At 40.9% G+C, this 25,421-nt stretch overlaps 1 pseudogene; it reads left to right on the top strand.

Annotated features, from left to right (window-relative positions):
* The first annotated feature begins 521 nt into the window (after positions 1 to 521).
* On the top strand, positions 522 to 2,599 carry LOC105096156 (uncharacterized; annotated as a pseudogene).
* Positions 2,600 to 25,421: the final 22,822 nt, after the last annotated feature.

Genomic DNA, 25,421 nt, shown 5'->3' with positions numbered 1-25,421 from the left:
AGTCTAACGGAGCTAAAAGAAGTAAAAAGACTGAATTAATAATAAAAAAAAAAAAAATTACCCACCAACAAATGCCCAGGGCCAGTCTGGTATATACTACCGAATGTTCACAGAGAATTAGTAACAATCCCTCACAAACTTTTCCAAAAAATAGGAGGAAGGAACATTTCACAACTCATTACCTGAGGCCAGTATCACCCTGATGCCAAAACCAGAAAAAGAAATCACTAAAAAAGAAAATCATAGATCAATATACCCTACGAATATAGATGCAAAACTCACTAACAAAATAGAGGCAAAGTGAATCCAGCAACGTATAAAAAGGATTATACACTACAACCGAGTGGGATTTATACCAGAAATGCAAGGTTGATTCAACATATATAAAATCAGTCAATGTAATACACCAAATTAGATTTTAAAAATCATCTCCATACACTTAAAAAGCATTTGACAAAATCTAGCATTATTATCATCTAGGATAAAGACACTCAATAGCAGCAGAAGGGAATTTCCTCAACATGATAAAGGGCATCTATGAAAACCCCACAGCTAACATCATATTTAACAGTGAAAGACTGAGTGCTTTCCCTCTAAGATCAGGAACAAGACAAGGAAGCCCATTCAACATAACAGGAGACGTTCTAGTCAGGGAAGTTAGGCAAGAAAAATTTTTAAAGACTTGCATATTGAAAAGAAAGAACTAAAACTATCTCTACCTACAAATGACATCATCCTTACATGCAGGAAATCCTAAGGAATTCATTATAAAACTGTTAAAATGAATAAAACTAATTCAGCAAGACTGCAGGATACAGGATCAATATACAAAAATCAACCACTATATTTCTTTATACTAGCAATAAACAAGCCAAAAAATGGAATTAACAATGCAATTTCATGTATAATAGCATCAAAAGAATAAAATTCTTAGAAGTAAATTTAGTAAAATAAGTACAAGACTTGTACACTAAAAACTACAAAACATCATTGAAAGAATTTAAAGAAGACCTAAATAAATGGAGACACCTGTGTTCACGAAAGACTTAGTATTTTAAGACGGCAATTCTGCTCAAATTATCCACAAATTCAATGGACCCTCTATCAAAATCCCAGCTAAAATTAACAAACTTACCCTAATATTCACATGGATATGAAAATGACTCAGCAAAGGCAAAACAATATCCAAAAAGAACAAAGTTAAAAGACTGTCACTTTCCAATCTCAAAACATAATAGTACAAAAGATTTTGTGGTGCTGGCATAAGGATTGACAAATTGATCAGTGGAACAGAATTGACAAATAGACCCATTTATGGTCAATTTATTTTCAACAAAGGTGCCAAGACAATTCAATGGGGGGGAAAACAGCCTTTTCAACAAATGATGCTAAGACAATTGCAGTTCCATATGCAAAAGAATGAAGCTGGACTATGTTATGCCACATACAAAAATTAATTAAAAAAAAAAAAGAATGAAGTACCTAAAACTCGGTAAAAGGCAGGTATAAGTCTCTGAGATTTAGATTAGGCAACGGTTTTTAGTTATGACACCAAAAGCACAAGAGACAAAATAACAATTACATAAATTGGGCCTTGGAGAGAGTGAGGGCTGGGTGTACCTTCCAGTTGAGGCGCTGCCCACCACCCCATTTTGGTGGTTCCAACAGGAGTCAGAGGGCCTAGGCATTCCCTCTGGGTGGTCCCTCCTGCTCCTGCGGCAGGGCCCCTCCGGCTTCCCTGCCGTTCCGCGCCCCCGGGGTGGCTGCGGCCTTGGACTAGCGCTCCAGACGGGGCAGGGGACCGCTACTACAGGTTCACCGAGACCCTGGCCATCTCACAGCGCTTCAAGCAGAATCCCAACGAGCCCACGACCACCTGGGTCCTCCAGGGGTGTGACCAGAGGGGCCAGAGCCTGTCCCTGAATTCCAGGGAACTGGCGCTGCTGGACGACCTGACCAGCGACGCCATCTTCAACTCCTGAGCAAATTTCTGAGGAGCGGTTGCAAGACGCTGCTTACCTGGCGGCTGCTGGCCTGACGCAGGGGCTGGGGGTCCTTCTTGCATTTCGGGGCCACCAAGCCGCCCTTACGCCTCCAGACCGCGGTGGAGGAGGGCATCCAGCTGGTGCGCGAGCTGGGCGCGCTCACCTGGACCAACAGGCGTGGCCCTCGCCCGCCTCGTGGCCGTCGCCCCTCGTGGCAGCGCGAGACGTTGGACGTGCCTTCGCTCAGGGCGCGCAGCTGCCCCTGCTCATGGCCACGCCCCCCGAGCTGCGGCTCTCAGCCTGCGGGTCAGGGACCCGACTGTGCAGGAGACCGTGGACATCCAGACCATAGCCGACGTCCGCCTGCTCTGGCGCCAGAGCCTGCCAGGCCTCCAGGCTCACGCTGAGGCCCACCCCGACGTGCAGGGACCTCCGGGACAGGCTCCCGAGCCTTGGCGTGCCCGAGGGCAGGGTGGCCAAGCAGCCCACCAGGAGCCTCCTGGGGCTGTGCATCAGTGAGGCCAAACTGAAGCCGCAGCCACACAGCCTAGGGGCTGGGGGAGGAGCAGGCCCCGCAACCCACTACTCCAGCCAGGCCCAAGCTGCGTGACTAGCCCTCCCCGCCAGGCCTTCCCATTGGCACTGGATGGAGGTCAGGGGACAATAAATTATAGGGGAAACCACAGGGCAGGGGGCTGGCGACATCTTAAGGGATGCGTCCTCTTCCTGGGTCCACAGCTAAACCACGTTTTACAATCTCCTTGCACCCAGATGGGAATATGGGATTAGCGCTGGTCAAAGGAAAGCAAGTGAAAGTAATTATGCTGTTTTCTGACCTGACCCCTGAACACGTCCTACGTGATCTCTACGCACTCGTTCTCTTCGCTCACCAGCCAGCTCAGGGTGACAGGGTGTCCGGTGAGGTACAGCTACTAGATGTTGCCTGGATCCCTGGGTTGTTACTTAGAGGAGAGCCACTCAGGAAAGTCCACTGACCGGTAGCTTTATGTAAGAAACGAGTTTGTGTGTGCCGAGCCATTGAGTTTTTAAAGCTTCTCATCCTATCAAGTAGCTGACTAAAATAGTATTGTGCAAACTGCATTCTCTGAGAAAATTCCAATTAGGTTAAAAATTTAGCATAAATAATAATGAGAATAATAATGAGTAAAAAGCGGTAAGCCTGGAAGTTTAAAAACGCATTCTTAAACAAATCAGGTAAAAGAATAAATAATGATGAAAATTAGAATGTACTCAAAACTGGATAATAATTAAAATACTAATTATCAAGATGTGTAGTAATAGCATAAACAGTATTTATAGGAGGAAAATATCACCTTAAATATTAACATTAAAAATAATGAGAGCTCCAGAAATAAACCCACACAGCTACAGGTAATTAGTCTATGACAAAGGAGGCAAGAATATACAATAGAGAAAAAACAACCTGTTCAACAAGTGGTGTTGGGAAAGCTGGACAGCTACATGTAAACCAATTAAATTAGAACACTCCCTCGCATCACTTACAAAAATAAACTCAAAATGGTTTAAAGGCCTAAATATAAAACATGACACCACAAAACGCCTGGTAGAGAACATAGGCAAAACATTCTCAGACATAAATCATAGCAATATTTTCTTAAATCAGTCTCCCAAGGCAAAAGAAATAAAAGCAAAAATAAACAAATGGGACCTAATCAAACTTAAAAGCTTTGGCACAAGGGAAACCATAAAAAAATAAAAGATACCACAGAGAATGAGAGAAAATATTTGCAAATGATGCAACTAACAAGGGGCTAGTATTTATATATATAGCTCATACAATTCAAAAATATCAAAATATCAAATAATAAACCAGCAAACAACCCAATCAAAAATCGGCGGAAGACCTAAACGGACATTTCTCCAAAAAGACATCCAGATGACCAACAGGCACTTGAAAAGATACTCAACATTGCTAATTATTGGAGAAACACAAATCAAAACTACAATGAGGTATCACTTCACACAGGTCAGAACACCCATCATTAAAAAGTCAACAAATAAATGCTGGAGTGGGTGTGGAAAAAAGGGAACCCTCCTATACTGTTGGTGGCAATATAAATTGGTGCAACTACTGTGGAAAACAGTATGGAGAGTCCTTAAAAAACTAAAGATAGAGCTAGCATATGATCCAGCAATCCCACTCCTGGGCATAAATCTGGAAAAGATGAAAACTCTAATTCGAAAAGATACATGCACCCCAATGTTCATAGCACTATTTACAATAGCTAAGACGTGGTAGCAACCAAAATGTCATCAACAGAAGAATGGATAAAGATGTGGTGTATATATACAATGGAATATTACTCAGCCTTAAAAAAGAAGGAAATATTGCCATTTGCAGCAACACAGATGGAACTAGAGACTATTATACTAGGTGAAGTCAGTCAGACAGAGAAAGACAAATATTATATGATATCATATATATGGAATCTAAAAAAATAATACAAATTAGCAAACATTTAGCTAATATTTGCCACAGACTCCCATCCTTTGAAATCTGTTGAGAGTAATTTTGTGGCTTAGACAAGGACAATATTTAACAATCTTTTATGTTTAATTGGAAATGATATATATTCTGCAATTGTTGGATACAGTGTTCTATAAATCTGTCAGTTTTCATTTGTCTTCAGCATTCTGGGTTTTTTTAGGTGCTTGATCTGTCAACTGAGAGAAAATATTAAAATTTCAGACTTTGATAGTGAAATTGTCACTTTCTTCTTGTAGTCTTATTGATTTTTTGCATATATTTGAGGCTATTAACTGTATGCAAGTTTAGAATTATTACATCCTGGTACATTGAATAATTTATCATTGTTTAATAGTCATCTTTTTCTCTAGTAATACTTTTTTCTTAAAATACATTTTGTCAGATATTAATATAATTATATCAGCTAGCTGAAATCATACATATTTTCAACCAATACTGTAAGTTTATTAAGATTCTTTTACATTTGATGTGCCATTGTTATATCAATAATAATAATAATTTGGGGAATTTAAAATTTTATAACATAAAAATTTTTAATTTTCATTAAGATATTTTATTCAAGAGCATCTGATATTTTTATGTCTCTAAAATCATCTAATAGTTATGAACTGCTAATCAACACACAACTATGTCCATGTCTTTTTTTTGAAGTATAGTTGATTTACAATTGTACAGTTGATTATAGTTGTGTTAGCTTCATGTCCGTGTATTGAATGAAACCTAAGTATGCCAACTAAATTAATACCACATAAAGGAATCTTCTTAACTAACTAGCTGATGTGATAAAGTATTTTAGAAATTAGAATCACATAGATATAAAATTGGTTTAAATGTTTTCTTTGTGATATTTAAAATGTGCTTTGATATAGACATCAAAGTGAATCATTGATTTTTAACCAATACTTACTTTGGACTTCCATTTACTCTGAAAATACAAACCATGATCAATACTTTAATCTATCCGTTGATTATTCTGTCACTCTTCTCTTCATCACCTGCTCTTGTTGACCTGTGTTGTCTTTGCAATTTCAAATATGATGCCATAACAATAATAATACTTCTCTCATATGGTTCACAGAAGTATGCAAAGCACTTTTAGGCATATTAGTAGGTGCTCAATAACTATTTTTGGAATTGAATTATCCTACTTCTTCTTGATTACCAAATAGGAGTTTAATAAAGACACAATGAAGAGTTTTCTGTGTGTGGTGTTAAACACCCTGAAAGCTGAATTTGCTCCCAGTCTCTCCATTGCATGCCTCCAGCCCCACTCCCTTGAAATGTCTCCCGCACTCTCATTCTTTATTATGTGCTAAGAATGCAGCCAAGAAAGACTGCTCACTTCCATGAAGTACATCTAAACCAAGGACATTAAATTCCATCTTTACTTTTGAATATAGATTTCTGTGAAAAGGCCAATTCATTTTTAAAAGCTGAATGGATAACTTGAAAGTAATTTATAGCTGATTAATATTTAGGGGCCAAAAAAAAAAAATCCAAGACAAGAGTATTTCCCAGATTTATTGAACTTTACTTTGATAAGGACTTGATTGAATTTTCATTCACTCCGTTCTTACCTTTTTTGGTTCTTAACTAGTCAATGGAATGTCACTGGCCATGTTGCGCTCTGCAATTCTGCCACCCTTATTGAAATGATCTATTTCTATGGCAAGACTGCCAGCCTGAGATAGTCTTTTTCCTGCTGAGCCATTTGCAGTGATGGATGATACAAGGAGCAGTAACACTTTCCAATTTGGCATCTTTTAGGTGTTAACTGGGTCTTTTATTCCACATCCTTTCAGCCCTACCCTTATTTTTGTTTGAGCTCATTGACTTCTAGACAAGAAAATGACACATTTCCTTAAGGAATCCCCCTTAGCTAGGCGTTGATGTCACTTTTTAAAAAGAACTTTTTAGAAAAGACAGAAGTGACTCTTCAACCTGATGTTCTTCCATTGGAAACAAGGTGGAAATTTTGTTAAAATATGTGAGCAAGGATTTATTACCTGATAATAGAGTATGTTGAGTAGAGGGGACCACCTGAAGCTTGAAAGAGGGCATTTTATAAAAATTAAGAGAAAATAATAATTTACAACATTTGCAATAACTTTATATCAATGATTATTTCTGTTTGCCAAGTATTTTCGTTTCTCCCTTCCCATACACATGGCAGAATTGTACTTCTCAGCTCCCTTGTGCTGGGGCAGAGCCATGCAGCTAGTTTTGCCCAGTAAATTTTCTGGGGATGTGAGTGTGCCACTTCTGAGCTGGATCATGTAACATGAGATCCTCCAGTGCTCTCTTCCCTCTGGCTGGTAACCGACAGTGACTATCTTATCAATCTGATGTCCCAAGCTCCTACCCTGAGGATTTGCAACAGACAGGTAACATGACCAAGAAATAATCCTTTGCTACCTTGAGTGACTGAGATTTGGAGTTTACTTGTTACCGCAGCATAGGCTGTTTTATGCTTATTGTATAAGACATTATAGAAGTTGCTATTGCCAATTGCCAAAAATTACAAATAGGCTCAGAAAACTGTTTAGTTAATTAAGAGATGAACTATTTTTTTAAGGATTTCTAATTTTTTGAGGTTGCTAGTAAGAAAGGACAACACAATCTCCTCATAAAATCCTATTGAGTGTTGCTGAACAGAATTAGAATTGTGTGTTGGACACTCCAAACGTGGGTTAACTGGGCACATTTAGCGTCTGGGTTACTGAGAAGTAATGTAGATAAAAAGCATGGGCTTAGGAGCATGGGTTTTATCTCTAATCCGTGTTAGCTCTTGTTCTCTTACCTCTTAAAGCCTCAGTTTCCTTATCTGTAAAATGGAGTTAATAATAATTGTGCCCAGTGTGGCGGTTACAGGGAAAGCACCTGTGAGAATGAGAGAGCCCTGTTATAAAACGGAGTAAACATTTGCTCCAAGGCTGGACTCAGAGGAAGTATTTAATGAACAGTGGTTCTCCTCTTGTTTTGACGGCAGAACAACACAAATCTAAACCGTCTTACCAATACTGCAGAGCTGTTACACCACTTGACCACCTTCTTTTCTTCCCTCCTTTGTTCTCCCTGATTCTTTCTGATCCTGCTTCATTTTTCATGAGAAAAATCAGCCTGACTAGCAATCATCCCACAGCATTTGTACCCAGTGCAAAGTCATGGTGAGGTGAGCATGGTGGTAATAATAACAGCTCTGTCTCATGTAGTGAGCAGCTGTTTTGTGTACCTGATCCTTTCTCCTGGCACATGCCATACATTTTCCTCCTTACAACAGCCCAGTGAGGCAGGCACTTTTGCTCTCATTTTGCACAAGAGGAGGTTGAGGGTAGATATCTGCCCATAATCATGCAACTATCCATTGATACAACAGAATTTGGTCCAGGATGGTCTGAAGATCGGGCTCCTAACTGCCAAGTATATATCCAGGTTTGTGTCTGAACTACCTGTTTCTGTCTAGTATTCCTGGCACTCCATCTGCTTTAGCATGTGTCTCAGATTTTTCATTTTTATAAAAATATTATTGTTAATAGTTATATTAAAACATGCTAGATTTTTTAGGCTTCCGCTTTTACTTCGAGCTTCTGCCATGGCTTCACCTAGTCTCCAGTGAAATGCACATACCCTAAAGGGAGTTCTCAATTTAATACTTGGTTATTTGAAAAACAACGAGAGATGAACTTTCTTCTCTTTATTCTTTCTAGATGCAGTGTAGTATCATCTCCCTTGGAAGGCAACAAAGTGATCTTGTACACTGGGGTCTGGGCAGCAAACTCCTTCAGTCTGGTGGTGTTAGCAGCCAAAGTGTTCAGCACCACTGCCCCTTCCACATCAACGGAGCACATGGACAAGTGATGCTGTGGCGAGTGCTGCAGACTGCGAGATGCATGAAGCCACCAGAGTACCAGGCCACAGAGGTAGCGGAAACTGTAGGTTAGGTGTGTGCAAAATGTGTGGGAAACAGAGACTGAGAGTCCCTCCATAGAGTGTGTAGAGAATAATTCCTTCTGCTGTGGTTTTATCATTTATTATATGCTCTAACTCTACAACTTTTTATGTTATTGTTTGGTAACTTTAAAAACATTTTTCAGATAATTCATTAGCAGCAGTGAATTCTAGGGGGAAGAAATCACATGTTTAATAAAAATTCAAGTACTGAATTTCTTAAGAAAGCAGGTGAACACACAACTTGCACAAAATGTTTGCCGGTATTTAACATCTAACTTGCGAGCCCTAATGATATTTGTGACCATGTGAAAACGTAAAGTGCTAATCTACTGAAAAAAACCTCCATGTCAATTTCAAACACTAACAGTTACTTTGTGCAGGTTTTCCTGAAAGTAATGACTTAATGAAACTTATCACTAAAGTTACCATTAAAATACCAAAGAAAGAGTAAGCAAATGAAAAGGATGAACCCTCTTGCTGTGTATAATAGTCACATTCGAAATTCTATAATGCAGTTTGGAATGTTTCAGCTTGTGAGACTCTTGATGGAACTGTCACTTATATTGGATAAATTGTTATTCTTCACTGGGATGGAGTGAAAGTAACAATACCTATGATTTTACAGCAACTGAGTTTGGAGAAACATTCAAAAACACCATAGAGACAACTTAATTGAAGAACTTTGATTAAAATATTTATCAAAGAAAGATATTCTGAATGAAGGCAAAAAGGATGCATGAAAATATTTGGGCTGACATATTTACACACTTTGATTTTAAAAACAGAATTGAGAATACACTCTTTTAGCAGTATTTTCTCTTAGCTTACCATGTACTTCTGTATCTGAAAGGAAAGTATTTTCTCAGCTAAAAATATTATGGGCCATAAATGAGTTTATGAAATATGACAATAATTTAAAATTTATTAACCATAGACTATACTTAAAACTACAGGCAATTTTGTGAAAAAAATTTTAATGAGACCATGTTGAAGAAATACATTTTTGAGAATAACAGAAAAATGGTATTAGGAACAGTTAATACCAAGAAATTGATTAATGTATGTGAAATATATCAAGCATAGTTATTCTTTTAATATCACTTTTAATGTTTCATATAATCAACATAATAATCACTGTAAAGGATTTTTTTATTTTGTTTGGATATAAATGGATATGTGCTATATTTATATTTAGAAAAAATTTTATTTTTGAAAACATTTTTTAACGGAACTATTTTATAAATATAAATATGTTTTATAAAGACAGATGTATTGATCAATAAGTAAATATTCCAAAAAGCGTAATTCCCAAACATCCCAAACAGGGAATCCGGGTGTCACCTTAAAGAGTTGCAGCCTGTGGGGTGTGGTGATCCCATCTGTGTCCTCCCCAGCCCTCTGGATAGGGTAGGTCAGCTTCATCTAAGGCGTCACAGTGAGTCATTTTAAGTGAAGAATTGAACATGATCATCTTCTTGCCTCTCCTACTTTTAAAAGGAAGTGTCTTTCTTCTGGGTTCTTTTGATTCGATGGTATCAAGGATTCCAGGACCCACAGTCACCTGAGAGTTATGGCTGATAAATGTCTTCATTGCCTCAAAGAAATGTTTCGTGGCTGTGACGCTCTCCAGTGTTGCCTGAATTCCAAACAGAACGACATGCCTTTGTGACTCTGAAGATTAATCTCTGTCACTCACAGCTCGTTGGCTTTCCCTGCTCATTTCTGCAATGTCTGCAGATGGTGCAGAGCTCTGTGCCAGAGTTATTTATCCACAAGTTCACTTCACATATAGCTCCCTCTTTGAGACATTCCAGGGAGAGTTAAATCCTGAACAATTATGCAACTCTTCTGTCAACCCATGGGTCTTTGCAGCTCCCATCCAAAAGGATGTCTCTCCAGTGATACCTGCTATTCCTGGAGGCGGCTGCTGCCATCTCTCAACTGAATGCAACAGGAACACTGCCTTCAAGAAGTCTCTCAAACCACAGAAATCAACATTTTCAAAATACACATGAACCACCAGCTTCTCATTTGTAAGCATTCTTTACATTCCCAATGCTGCCTGCTGCTTCGTTGCATTTTTCTTCTAGAACCTGAGTCATGGAATTCACCAATCTCCTGACTTTTTATTAATTTATGAGTCAGGGAACATTTTGACACTGAAGATCATAGCTTTGGGAGAAAGGTGGAAGGTGGAAGGGAAAGTTGGACAAAGGAAGAGAGAAATAATAATTGTGATTGTAAGTCTTTTACGTTCATTGTTCATTTTTACATTAACCACGAGTAAGTATTTTTATTCTCCTATTTTACGTATAAGGAAACTGAGACTTTAAGAGATCAGATAACTTACCCAAAGTTATATTCCTCATAATGACAGAAGTAGGACTTGAATCCGGGCAGTCTGCATTTAGAGCTTGCAACTGTAACCCCTAAGCTGTATCTCATCAACACTGGTGAAAGCGTAGGAGTGGAAATAAAAGAAGAAGAGAAAGAAACATGAGAAAAGGCAGTGAGAAGGAGGGGAAGGCAAGGGAGATGGAGAGAAGTGGGAGATGGTGGGAAGAGTGAGGCGGGTACAGGGGGAAATGTAGGAGAGAGACTGAGGAAGAGAGAAGACAGATAAATGTAGAATGAGTGGTGGTCCCAGAACCTTCTATGGCTCATGCTTTAGGTAATCGATGCCTTGATAAATCGTGGGTTAAATTTAACAGTTATTAAAATAGCTAACTTCTCTTTTTCAAGTCACTGTTTTAAACTATCAGAGTCTGCTACTGTTGATTTGTTACAGGAGACTTCAAGCACAAATGAGTACTGGCTTTCAAATCAGCAAAGTACAATTTCCTCTTCTGGAAATTGGGAATAAATACCCACCCACCTCACATGTGTCTCATTAAAAATAAAATACTGTAAGTAAAGCATTGGAAATTACAAATCAACTTCCTTTGCCCTGAGTACCATCACTTTGGTCAAGGAACGAAGGCACAAAAAGGGAGAACTGGATGAAAGAAGGAAAAAGGAAGAGGAAGAAATCGTAATCCATAGCATTCACTGAACACCTGTCAGATGCCAAGGACAGTGTGTACTGCCATAGTGCACTCAGGATACTTCAGTTTTTTCTTCTTCTCTTTTCTGGAGTGAAAGTAAGCATTGGCTGTTACTTCTAGACTTGGACTCCTAAACCCTAGGCAAGGCATGAAATATAAAGTAGCAGTTATGAGAATGGGCTCAGAGCAATACTGGGTTTGACTGCCAGTCCACCATCAAGCACATTACTCTCATTGCCTTCTGTGCTTTGTGCTGACCTCTATGGACTGCACCTCTGAGCTCCTTCACCTCTGGCTTCCAGTTGGATCTGGCTATTGGGAGGCACAGGCTCTCTCCCCCATCTCTTATAGCCAGTCAAGACGTAGTTGGTTTGGGCAGTAAAGGACATCCTCTCCTTAAGGTAACAACTCACATTCAGGGATCTCTCACATGAGTTTTTGCTATTTCAATAACAGTGTCTAGAGTGGCAAAAGGATTCCAATCATTGCCCATCTTTGGAGGCTTTGGAACCATTCTTCACTGGTTCCCTTAATCCTACCCTCGCCTCTGTAATAGTTCTTTCATTAAACTGTCTTCACTTATCTTTTAGAATTTGCCATCTGTTTCCATCAAGACTGTGTCCAATACAGACATATGTCTATGTGATCTTAGATAAGATCCCTAGCATTGTAAGCCTCAGTTTAATTATCTATAAAATGGGGATGTTGTATTTCAAGAGATGTTATAAAGATTAAATGAAAGTGCATGTCCTTTGGTGCTTAACACCCTGTCAGTTACATAAACAGTAGCTGTTATTATTTACAGCCTATGTGGGACATGTGAATACATATGAGATCAGATTTTAAATACAAATTCTGTGCTCCCACCCCAACCAACATACACACAGCTTTACTCCAGGAAGTTCTCTGCAGTAGCGAGAATTTGAGTGATCACCTTAGTTTCAGGTTCTCTGGTAGTTCCTGACATTCTATTTCAAATGGGTCTAGAATTCTCAGTTTGAGGATCCTGAGTTTGTGAAACTCGGAGTGTGAAGGAGGAAAGGATGCAGGTATGTGTGGCGTCAGTCTGCCTAGAAGACAGAATTCCGGCCCTTTATACAACTAGAATAGAGCCTAAGACCTAGTGGATTCTTCTAGAACCCAAGGAGCCCTGAAACCATCCTTTTAATTTAAGGAATAAACCCTAACAATATCCAATGGCCAAGGACCCACAGTTATTACATCTATCAGATACATAAGATATAGAAACGCCCCACTGCTTTATCATTGTTCTGTGTGTAGAGATTGTAAATAGATTACATTTGAAGTGCCAACTTGGATCTATTGGCAGTGGTTGCCTGGAGTGCTGGGTGGAGAAAAAAGCTCAAGCCAAGTGCAGGCTCAGCAGGAAAATTAAGTGTTGTGATTGATTAACAATGTCTGCTGTGGACATGGGGTGAGGGGGAGCACTCCCATACTTGCTGCATGTTTGCTGACCCTGCAGTAAAGTATTAAGGGATTTCCTGGAGGACAGTAGGATGGACTGAGGGCATCCCAGTGACTTTCACTGTTTCATGCCTAATGACACTCTCGTTTGCACCCTTCTCTGGAGCACGAATTTCAAATAAAAGGTAACGACTGAGATTACAGATAGATTTTTCTCATTTGGATCTTTCATTTTTATGTGCATTTGCATTCAACAGTGAAATTATAACACATATTTGGTATCTGTTGTAAGCATCTGGGGATGGTTTATATTAAATAGATTCAAGAAATAGAGCTCTCTACTGGACAGTGATTCAGTCAAAGATGTTCAACATCGCTCACTGAGCTCATCTCATCAATGATATGTTCACGCAGCTAAAGGCAAATGTTTAAACATTTAGTTAATGCACCATATGTCTTAAATGTTTTAGTTCCATCTGACATTTTTTTAAAATCCATTTTAGTGGAAACCTGCCAAGTAAATTTATTTCTCTGGAAGATGATTATACCATTCATCTTAAACTCAGTCCTCTTGGACCTCTCAAACTCAATGAAATCAATTTGTAGGCTTGCAAATCCAAAGACAGTGCTGTCTTCAGGTCCTGCTTCTTGAGGTCTGGGAAGATGCCAAGCCAGGGGCCTCCATGTGATATGGTCTATCTCTTGGGGGCCACACAGCTTGGTGTAGGCAAAGAACACTTTGACAGAGACCTTCAACCATGGGGGCTCAGTGGAATGGTAAAAAAAAAAAAAAAAAGGACAAAATGGAGGACTAACAAGATAAAAGGGACAAAACCAGATAGATTAATGAAGTAGAGGGGAAAAATACAAGAACAAAAGACAAAAGCAAATAAAGAATATTTACAACAGGATATAGTCATAACTCATTTTTCAGGCCATATTCTCCTATGGATTAAAAATTATACAGAAGATAAAAATAACAACCATATAACTCTGAGGTTTAGGATAGTAGTTTGAGACACAAACTCTGATACCAGATAAATTAACGTCTTGGCTCTACTAATTGCTAACTATGGCCCTGAGCAAATTATTTGATCTCTTTGAGTCTAATTTCCTTACAGGCTTGATCAAAGTATTAAATGAGTATAGTGGGTGAGTATAAAAACTCAGATTTGAAAAAAAAAGTAACTTCTTAAAAAATACATAAATCCACCTTAATGCATAAACTGCCAATCTGCCTATAGCAAAAGATATTTTTTATCACATTCCAGTATAGTCCATTCTTATTCAGTGATTTTTATAAAACCAAATTAAAGCCTAACGTTCTCAGTCTTTATCCCATCCAAATCTTAGACTCTTTGGGGAAGAATTTGCTTTTTCTAAGGCATCCCTACTGCCCCTCACCTTCTTCTAACCCTTGCTGGTCTGCAGTTGAGGCATCGCATCACGCTTGGCCTTTGGCGGCTGGTCTCTACCCTTGCTCCTCGGTTCTGGCAAAGTTGGGTCCACCAAGCCCTGGGCATCCTGATTCGTCATCCATTCAGACAGAGCTGGTCCTGCTTGTTCTTTGTGATGTCTCCGTAGCAATCCTGGCCAGTGCCTCTGTCAAAAGATCCTCGCCTTTTTCAGGTTCCTTTTCCTGACTTCAGACATTTTCCTTGTCCACGGGTCCTTTCTTCAATTCTGTAGCCACCTTGAGAGTCTGGGAAACCCTTCTCTGCTTCATTCATACCATACTAGAGCACATAAGACCGTGGGAGGCTACCCGCAACTCACCAACCAAGCCCATCCCTTGATCCTGGCTACGCCACGCTTACGCTACCGCATTGGACACTGGATGTTGCACATAATGGGGTTTCTCTGAGGAAATGTCAATCTCCCCCATATCTCTCCAGTCAGTGAAGTAGGGACTCCGGACCAACCACAAACCCTATGTTTGGAGCACTGCTCTCTTTATGTACTGAGGAACAGTGTGCAGATGTAACCAAGAGAAAGAAGAAAAGGATGAACAGGTGATGCAACTTTAAAGTTTATTTTTTAAAATCTAAATCTTTGAAAGAACCAAAACCTTTCCTGAAAAGGGGCAGGTGATTCTAGGAGCTGCAAATCACATCGCTAGTTCAGGGATTTGACAGGCTGTGTTTCAGAGAAAGAAACTAGATTCCGACATCAGGCTGGAAAGACAACCCACAACTTGGGTTACAAAGAAGAAAGCTTAAGGTTATGGCGTGGAGCCTGCTCTCACTCTCTGGTAGCCTCTGCTCAGCCAGTGCCACCCTTTGGCTTCCTGAGGCCAGAGACCAAACAGTAACTCAGGCTGGGAGGTGATGGGGACTGAGGGTCAGAGTGGCACTCTTCACTTTCTCTAGATTTTAACCAAAGAAGCTGCTTATCACCCTCTAGTAATTCAAGGTCATTTTACAGCTTATCTCTGCTCCCTCTAAAAGCTCTGCTTGCTATCACTGATTGAACTCAGTGGAGAAAAAGGGGTTCAAAAGGGAATCTAGACAGACCTTAGCTCCCAACTGCTTTGAAGGGAAGGCTATAGCAAGATAAAGGTAAAGATACTTTGTGTGGAAAGATTTACTAACAAGAAAGTACAGCACGGGGAGTATTTTGAAAATATGGAACAATATATTTTCTTTCCTTTTAAACCCTTAATTATCGCTCGTTTCCCTGTCACCCTGGAGGCATTCGCTCTTTTAGGGGGAAGATAGAATCTCCTAGATCACATAAATCACTGCTTGGCTTTTGAGTTTAAAAATGTAGATTTGTTGCTGTTGTTCATTGTAGGACAATAGGCTACAGACAAGTGCCTTTAATTTTCAGAATCTAGGATTTTGATGAGGTGTTTTCTTTGAACTCCAAAAGCTGAGCTTTATAAAGCAAGAGCCAAAGCTAGAAAGACGAGAGCCCAGGGTCTTAGCATCAGCTTTGAGGTGGGGAAGGGGGAGGATTGCACTGAAGGGCGGATTCTGTCACTGGAGTCTAAGTGGAAAATGAGCAGATAGAGCCTGAGAATGGGGGGAGAAGCAAAGCTGGAGGACAGATATAAGTGACCCCATTTCCCTGTTCCTCTGAGGTTAGTGTTGGGGGGAAATCTAAAAACCTCTAGTTAGTGTCAAGGGACACCAAGTAACATGCTTATTCCCTGCCTCCCCAGGGATCGCCATGCCTTTTACAGATGACCTGAGTCTCTGGATGCTGGAGTAGAAGAGACCAAGGAAAGCTGCAGGTAAAAGTGCTTGAGAGACTGTCCTCTTCGACCCTGCCCCCACCCCATTCTCAAGGTCTGCAGGGGATCTGAAGTTCCCTGGAGCCCTAGGGAGGGGACAGGAGTCACAGCCAGCCCCAACCCGAGGGACAGCTAAGGTGAAGCCCAATTGCGCCACAGGGGAATCACCAGGCCCTAAGTCTGACACAAACAAATTACCCCATGGCCAGCACGTCAGCAATGGATACAGCACAAACCCCTTCCCAGGAGAAGCCCAGAAGGACCTCACGCCCCAGCACCGCAAGAAGAAAGAAGAGTTCCTCTGCTCCCAGGTGCCACCTCGGGAAAACAAAGGAGGGGAGTAACTAATGCAGTCGTTTGTCTTAAGCCGGAAAGCCGAGAAAACGCTAACTGGCAAGATCAGGTGTTCCTCCCACCAGCAGGGCAGGAGAGCAAGAAGTCAAGTCACAGAAAATAAACTGAATTATGGAAAATAAAGCATTTGGGGGGAAGGGTTGGTTTTTATGTTCGTTTTTAGTGTATGTATGAGTCTACCCTGGCTGCCATAACAGAACACCATCAACTGGGTGGCTTACACAACAGAAACTGATTTTCTCACAGTTCTGGAGGCTTGAAGATTAAGGTGCCAGCAGGGCTGGTTTCTGGGGACACCTCGCTTCTCGGCTTGCAGGTGCCTTCTCACTGGGCTTTTCCCTGTGTGAGCAGAGAGAGAAAGAGCTCTGGTGTCTCTTCTTCTTATAAGGAGACCAGTCCTATCAAGTTAAGGCCCCACCCTTTGGACCCCATTGAGCCAACGACCTCCTTGAAACCTCCATCTCCAGATACAGCTCCGTTGGAAGTTAGGGCTTCACCATGTGGATTTGGAGGGGAGGAGTACAACTCAGTCTGTAACAGTACATAAACTAAAATTGTGTCACTAAAAATGTCTGTATTATACAAATAAAGACTTTAGGCCCTGAACTTACTAAGTACTTAACAAGAGGAATTACAATAATATTGTTAAAGTATTATATTAATAGAAGTAGCTAATTTGTAATATGTGCCGGCATTGTTTTACCTGCTTTACACCCTTCTATTGCATTTAATAGAACAGCCTAACCAGATACATACTAGTCCTCTCTGACTTTACTCCTATCAACTCTTCTGGAATAACAGCCTCTTCACCCCATACCTGACGCTCAGCCATTGACAGTCTACAGTGGGTATCTTCCTTGGAACACTAGTTTAACTGAAGACCACAGTGTTTCAGCTCATTTCCTCCCCACTTTGTTTAACTACTGTGGTGATAACCTTCTGTCACTCCTGACACTAAAAATGTCAGTCATGCCATTGGTACCCACTGAAGGCATCATGGCAACTGCTTTTGTTTGACAAAGGCTCTGCTGTTGATGCTGCTAATGCTGAGGGTAAATATGGGGCCACAGGGTCACTGAAGCAGCCACCCTTGATGACCACAGCCAGCCTTGTTCCTGTCATCACCAATGTTACCGTGCTATGCTTGTTCAAACGATGTCGCTTTGCCATCACCTGAGCCAATGTCCCATCAGATTAGCTCACTGTTGGGGATTCTTTCACTGAGTCCTACTGTGCTATGCCCAAATCACCTGTCCCTTCCAAACTCCCACATCTTTTCTTCTCTCAAATCTACCCAATCCTCAGTACTTAACATTGATATTTCTGAATTTTATGATGAATACAACTTGAGTTCATCATACAATTGAGAAAGCAAGTGGAGACACAAAAAATAGGACAAGAAGAAAAACAGTACTCAAGATGGGTTACCAGTTAAGACTAAGGTTGGAGTGGTACAAAATATAAAATAAAAAATAATTTTGGATTAAATGATATGCCATAAGTGATGTCACCCAGAACCATGTTTGTCTGGGAACTTAAGCACAAAGCACACCATTCTTTTTGTGTCTCACAGTTAGTTGGTAAGTAGTTAATACTGCTATAGATTTTCCCTGCCATTCAAGAAAAGTACTTTAAACATTAAGGAAAAATAATTTTATTCATAGATTCCACTACCTTCCTTTTTTAGCCTTATTTGAGATGAAGATGCCATTCTTCTCTGAACATACTGAAGCCCTGACTTTTTTTTTTTTTTTTTTTTGAGTTAGAGTCTCCTCCAGATATATTTAGTGTGTTAAGGAACCTTCATACTCTCCTCCATAGTGGCTGCACCAAATTATATTCCCACCAACAGTGGAGGAGGGTTTCCTTTTCTCCACATCCTCTCCAGCATCTATCATTTGTGAACTTTTTAATGATAGCTCACTGTAGTCTTGCTTTGCATTTCTCTGATAATTAGCGATGTTGAGCATCTTTTCATGTGCCTCTTGGCCATTTATGTGTCTTCATTGGAGAAATGTCTGTTTAGGTCTTTTTGGACCTGGTTTGTTTCTTTCTTTCTTTTAGTAGGGGTAGCTAATTAGGTTTATTTTTAGAGGAAGTACTGGGGACCTCCTCATGTTAATCATGTGCTCTACCACTTAAGCTATACCCTCCCCCCTGAAGCCCTGAACTTACAGGGAGAAATAAATCTGCAGCTCATCGACCCACAAATATTACTTTGGAGTGACTCCAGTTGATGCCTCCTAGATAGAGCAATCAACCTGGAAAGGAATGAGGAGCCAGTATACTAAAAAGAGACATATAATTATTACCATACCTATTAAGCGACTAAACCAGCCAGAGCCCAATTATATCTTTGCAACACACAATGAAATACCTCTTAAACAGTTCTTCAACAAAGAAATAAACCTGTCATAGAAGAAAAATTTGCTGTACATCAAGGCTATGTATTGAGGAAGTAATGTTGGTGTCAGGGTCGAGCTGGCTGTAATTCAGTGTGCAATTAAGGGAAATTAGAGGCAGTCCTCATTACATACATATTACACTTTGTTTATTGTGCTACAAATTCTGTAGAGGAACCACTGACTTGTAGCAACAATAGCTCATTTAGTGGAAAATGAGAATGTTAACAAAGGATGTTTGATGGCCGAGGAGCAGAGTACAGCAATTTACATTTCTTGCCATGTGTCCCTTCTCCAAAACCGGATCTTTGGATTGAGTTGAGCATGAAGTAGCCACATGCAGAGCCAGTATGATGGATCTGACATTCTTCTTGAGGTTCAAAAGAATAGTAAAAAAAAAAAAAAAAAAAATTAAGACAGAAAACAAAAGTATGTTGATGATATTTAGACCAAAGAACACATTTCCAATCAATCCATTCACAAAGACCCAGAAAAGGAGCATACAAAAATGGCTGAGACTGTCAGTGGTAGACGGAAACTCACCAAGAAGAAAATGCTGGTCTCTACAGATCAGTGTTGAAGGCTAATGGGTCCCTCAGGGAATACTTATTGAAAATTCTGTAAATCTTAAATTCTTACATATTCCATCTCAAAACCCCACAGTTGCACAGAACCATTATTTCTGCATACTTCCACTGTTCAATCACAGGCAAATCGTAGAAAGTGAGGCTATAAAAAGATGAATTGTTGGGGAGTGGGTGGGTATAGCTTAGTGGTAGAGCATGTGCTTAGCATGTGCAAAGTAGTGGGTTCAATCCCCAGTACCTCCATGAAAAAAAGAAAAGATGAATAATAGGGTAATAGTGCAGTATTCAGACATTGGAGGGCAAAGAGGGACTAAAGAAAGAAGTGGGCCACTCCACATTGGTAGGTGGCAATTTAAACAAGCAAGGGAACTCAGTACAAGGCTTGTCCCAGGCACCACAAGAAGAATAGATGTCTGCAGCTGCCCACCAGAATCTTAAGCTTATGTAGAGGCCTTAACTGGGTTCACATATACCATCCTTAAGGTTTCAACAGTACCTTACTCTGTCAAGCCTACGTCCTTGGAACAGTTTCCACTGAGGGAACTGTGGGAACTGTGGGCATTACACACATTCCAAGAAGAGGGCAGTGGGTGAGAGACCTCTAATTGCCCAGGTCTAGCTCCAGTGTCAACTGGCTGGCATGTCCTCTTCATGACCTCCTCCAGCACGGATTCAGGTAACCATTTAAACCTGCCTCCTAGACGCCGGATCACTCTGCAGACCCCTGACCGGGAGTGAGAGTTGGATTTCCAAAGTTAGAAACAATTCATGGCTTCCCATAACCTCCTTAGAGACATTGGATGGGGAGTTCAGGACTGGAGCAGTCATAGCAGTTAAGAGCAGCAGAAAAATGGGACCACACAGGCTTTAGAAAGCCTCTTACAAGAAGTAAAAGTCCGGGATTACTTTTGGATGAAATCTCTGCATCAGAGGAGTTTGAGTTTCCCCTCCCTGGGTCTCCTGCAATCCCAGGCATCTTGAGTACTAACTCTCTCCAAACAAACCAGGCATTTGCATATTTGATGCTAACTACTCATGTAATCAGACTACAGTTAACATTATTTTCTCTCAAGAAAAATGAATGACCAATGACCTTGGAATATCTCTTGCCCTTTTACTTTAGAAACTCTTCAAAACAGGGTGCCTGAAGTCAGGCCAGGTAAACCCACGTTCATGCTTAGTGAATGCACAGACGTGTGTTGGGCGGAAGGATGGTGGGGAAGGCAAGGAAGGCTGCAAAGTGAAAAATCAAGTGCCTAAATCATTTGCCAGGATTCTCAAGGAGAGAAGGCTGTGTTTCTGAGCAATTAGAGGCATCCTCCAAAGCCAGAACACTGCCAAGCTGGGGAAGAGGAGCTATTTAAAATTCTGCTTCTCTTCCATGAGGAGAAAAACAATCACATCCTTAACCCTTCCCAGACTTGACAGAAATATTTATCAAATACTGATTTTTAAATTGTGGGTTTTCAGGCTTCTTACATGCTCCTCTTTTAAAAATTAGGTTTACATTGCTGGAAAAAAATTTTCTGATAGTACTTCAATGTCTGATCTAAACTGAACCTTTGATTCACTGGACACCATGATGGAGAGAAGTGTCTAAGGTTCCTGAAAGGACTGAGTTGACCAAAGTTTCTGGAATTTTCTTCCACTTCCTACCTACACTCTTTGGGCAAATTACTTAGTAAATATTTTCTATAAACATCATTCTGAAGTCTTTCTCCCCATAGTCCTTCTAGGTGTGGTATATTGCCTGGCTCTGCCTTAAACCTCGGCTCCACCACTTTTAAGCTGTATGCCTTTAGCCAAGTTATTTAACCCTTCTGTCCCTCAGTTTCTTCATCTGTAAAGTTAAAATAATCATAACGTTCTTTATCTTACAGGCTTGCTGGGAAGGATAAATTACTTAAACCATGTAAATCACTTGGAACTGTGTCTGGTCTATAGAGAAGTATTTATTACATATTAGTTATTCTTTGGAGCACAGAGAAGTGTGTGATTAATTCTATCTTGGTTCACCAGAGAAGATTATACAAATGAGTTACCAATGGAATTATGTCTGCTACATTAAATCAAAGTACATCTGACAAAGAAGACAGGAAAGTGCATTCATGGTGGAGTGAAACCCAAGGGCGAAGGTATGGAGGCTTCATCAGTAGAGCATTTTCAGAAAGTCAGGAGAATTTTCAAAGAAAAAAAATCATGACTTCCAGTCCCCCAACCCTGCCTAAATTCTAACCACCTTTCTCAAACTTTAAACCTAGGAAGATGTGGCAGATAATATTTTTGAAAGATGACTACAATACCTACCATCCTGCATGCTCATCTTACTTGACCTTAAAATTCCCCTTGTCAAGTGATGAGGTCTATGTCTCCTCCACCTTGAACCTGGATAGAACTTTGTTATTGCCTCAACCAATACGGAAGGACACAAGTGACCTCCAAGGATAGATCAAAAACGTCAGGCACTCCTGCTGTCTTGGAACACTTGGTCTTGGAAACCATACACCATGTGTTAAGGAGCCTCTGATGAGTCCGTGCTGAGAAACCACATGGAGAGGAGATTTACATAGTGCCCCAGCCAACAGCCCTGCTGAGATCTTAGTCAACAGCCAACATCCACCTCCAAAGATGTAGGTAAAAATGCCACCAAATGATTCCAGCTTCCGTCTATCACATCACTCCCAGTCTTCAGGTCTTTCCAACTGAGGTACCAGATATAGTGGAACAGAGACAAGGCATTCCCGCTTTGCTCTGTCCTAACTCCTGACCCACAGAAGATGTGAGGGAAAAAAAGGTCGCCTTATGCTACTAAGTTTTCAGGTGGTTTGTTACTCAACCATAGCCGCTGGAGCAGGAGATACTCCTTTTTCTCTTGCTGTAGGGACAGATGTTGCCTGCCATGGCACCATTCATGGTTGGTTATCACTCCCATTCTAAGGGGTCACTTCTTCGCAAGAGCCACAGGAAAAGCAAGTAAAGGCAGGTATCATAAGCACCCCTGGAATAAGAGGCTTATCCAGGTTGTAACATCAGGATCTCAAGTGTAAGGTGGGGGTAGGGAAAGGAGGAAGGGATGGGCTACACAGTCAGTCCTTAATGCCCTTCCCTGTGCCTCCTGCTCTCTGTGTTTCACTATCTTACATTTATACTGCTTCTGCTAACATCTTATTATCGCAGCTATCATAATCATCCTGTCAACGTGTTATCTTTTAAAAGGTGTTGTGAATACATCCCTTTTGTAGAATGTTCTTCTACCTAGAAACACACCACCTCGCTGTTCTTCCCAAGGACAAACAAGATCATTAGGTAGACACTGCATAAGAGTCAAGGACCCTTATGCAAACGCATCTTAAATTGTCCTCCAAGGAATGTATATATGCTGGAGTTAAACAGACAAGCTCTTGTCTTTGTCAAATCTCTAGGTTTCTACCAGAAGTCAGACTGCTTTCGCCCGAAAAGAAAAGGGTTGGCTATAACAAATGGTAGCAATAACGAAGTTCAAGAGCCTCACTCAGTAGACAGAAATGAGCAAAGAGATAGAACCGCTTATGGTGTGCCCACTGCCACAGAGAACCGTAAGTGAGAGCAGGAGCTCAGTGATGCCTGCAGATAGATGGTCCAGGCACTGCTCTTTCTGAATTGATGTGCTCTTTCTATCTCTTTTCTCCCAGGCCGCTAATTGGTCCAGAACACAAGTTTCAGAGGAAAGCACAGGGAAGAGAGGAAGACTGTGCAAAGGTCAAAGGTAGGCCAAGCCACAGGTTGGAGGACATCCCTACTTGGTGTAATCTGATACTTCCAGAGAAAACATCAGTGTTCTGGAGAAGACGGAGCAGTTGGGAGCAGGGATCTGGGTTCAGTCTCAGCTGTCTTCTGGGGTAGCCCTTTCTGCTTCATCACAGCTGGAGCACAGCTGCCTGCAGCCAGAGAGCTGATTGCCTGACAGAGTCTGGAATTTGGAAATTCCTGTATTTCACAGCTGTGCCCACCAGCTGCCTTAGCCAACCCTTTTCTTTTTGGGCAAAGGCAGTCTGACTTCTGGTTGAAACCTAGAAATCTGACAAAGGCAGGGGCTTGTCTGTTTAACTCCAGCATGTAAACATTGCTTGCAGGACTATTTAAGATGTGTTTGCATAAGGGTCCTTGACTCTTAGCCAGACTGTATAACTTGTGGTAACTCAGAGAATGCCTGATAATCTTGAAACCCTTTTCTCTCTCATCACACTACTGGCATAAAAAGGCTCTGATAAAAAAGGAGCATCGGTTCAGTGCTATTCCTGGCACTATAAAAACAGCCATAGCCCCTGCCCTTAAGTACCTAGTCTCTTAATAAGTTTCTCACACTGACTGAAACATTCTGTGGACACAGCAGGAAGGGATGGAGGTTTCAATCTGTATCTTTTATGTGTCCAGTGAGAAACCACGTGAGTTATAAATGAGATGTGATGATCCCTGATGGGCAGGGAGAAATGGGCGTATCGGCAATGGCATATTAATGGTGGTGGTCTTTCTGAATTCTAGTGAGAGGGGGAGGGTGCCATTGGCCTTGATCTGTGTGTAAAAAGACCTGGTAATTCTTATGTGTTTGATCTAAAAGTTGAGGGATCGGTCATCCCAGTTTGCCCAAGCCTATTCCCAGATTAGCACTCAAAGTCCCACATCCTGGGAAATTCCTCAGTTCCAGCCAAATCCAGACACTTGGTCACCTTATGAATTGGAAGACTCCTCTGGAAAAAACAGGCCCCTCAGCAGCCTGTTAATGGAAAAATCCAAAATTCCTGTCTGCCTTTTTCTAGTAAAAGGCAGACATTCCTAAAAGGCAAGACATTTGACTTTATCAAATCAACACTCTTTTTTTTTTCTTCTATCAACTCAACAAATGTTTATTAAGCACCTGTTACACTCCAAGCCCAGGATGGGTTCCTAGGGATATGATAGTAAATAAGCCAGAGTGTCCGACCTTAGAGAGCTTAATGGTGAGAAAGACAAGTAAATGAGCACTGACAGCAGAACGTGAGGGCTCCGCACTTCTGTTACAGACACGATGACACCGGACACACAGGAGGGCGACTCCTGGCCTTGGGGGACACAGCGGGTGTCTAAGTGAGGTGACATCTGAGCTGTGAAGGCCACCAGAAATTAATGAGGCAAAAGGTACAGGTGAGGGAGGGATATTCCGAGAAGAAACGGGTGAAACAAGGGCCTCAGGGGAGAAGATATCTTGTCTTTCCCACAAAGGAATCACTGAGGAACAGGACAAAGGGAAGACTGCTTTTCCTGGCCTGGGATAGAGCAGGGAAAGGATTACTTCTCCATTTGGTCTGGGATCAGTCTTTTTCATTATTTTTTAAATTAGAAAAAAAAGTTAAACACTCTATGAATTTGATTTCTTGCTTTCCACAGGAAAAAAGACAATTCTGGCCTTAATAAAAAGGGGGGTGGGGGAGAAAGAGAGAAAAAGAGAATGAGAGAGCATTTGCCACTCTGCCTTCAAACTTTTCAGTATTTGCCTTTGCCTTGGTGACAAAGAAACACAAACCCAGGCAGCAACTCATCACTGCTCCCTCCCCGCCAAGTCTTCTCCACTGACCTCCTCGGTTTTGGGGACTGATCTCTGAGGTCAGGTTGAGTTACGTCTCTGTTGAATGGATACAGAACCCACTTGTGTTTTCCTTATCAGAGCTTGGGCATTTCTTGTGGATTTTTTTTTCCACCAGAACTCAGGATTCTAAAGATATGATAACATAATAGAATCAGTGTTCAAAATGAGCAAAAATACCAGAAACAGCAAATACTAAAAATGAAAACTTTTCTTAATATTTTTATTATTAAAGTAACCCATTCTGGTGAAAAACTCAAACAGTAAAAATATGAATTAAGTACAAAGTCCCTCTTCCCTCTATCCCCC

The sequence above is a fragment of the Camelus dromedarius genome, chromosome 20, assembly GCF_036321535.1.
Source record: "Camelus dromedarius isolate mCamDro1 chromosome 20, mCamDro1.pat, whole genome shotgun sequence".
Classification (NCBI taxonomy): domain Eukaryota; kingdom Metazoa; phylum Chordata; class Mammalia; order Artiodactyla; family Camelidae; genus Camelus; species Camelus dromedarius.
The sequence above is the reverse complement of the archived record's forward strand: the minus strand, read 5'-3'. Positions and strand labels throughout refer to the sequence as shown.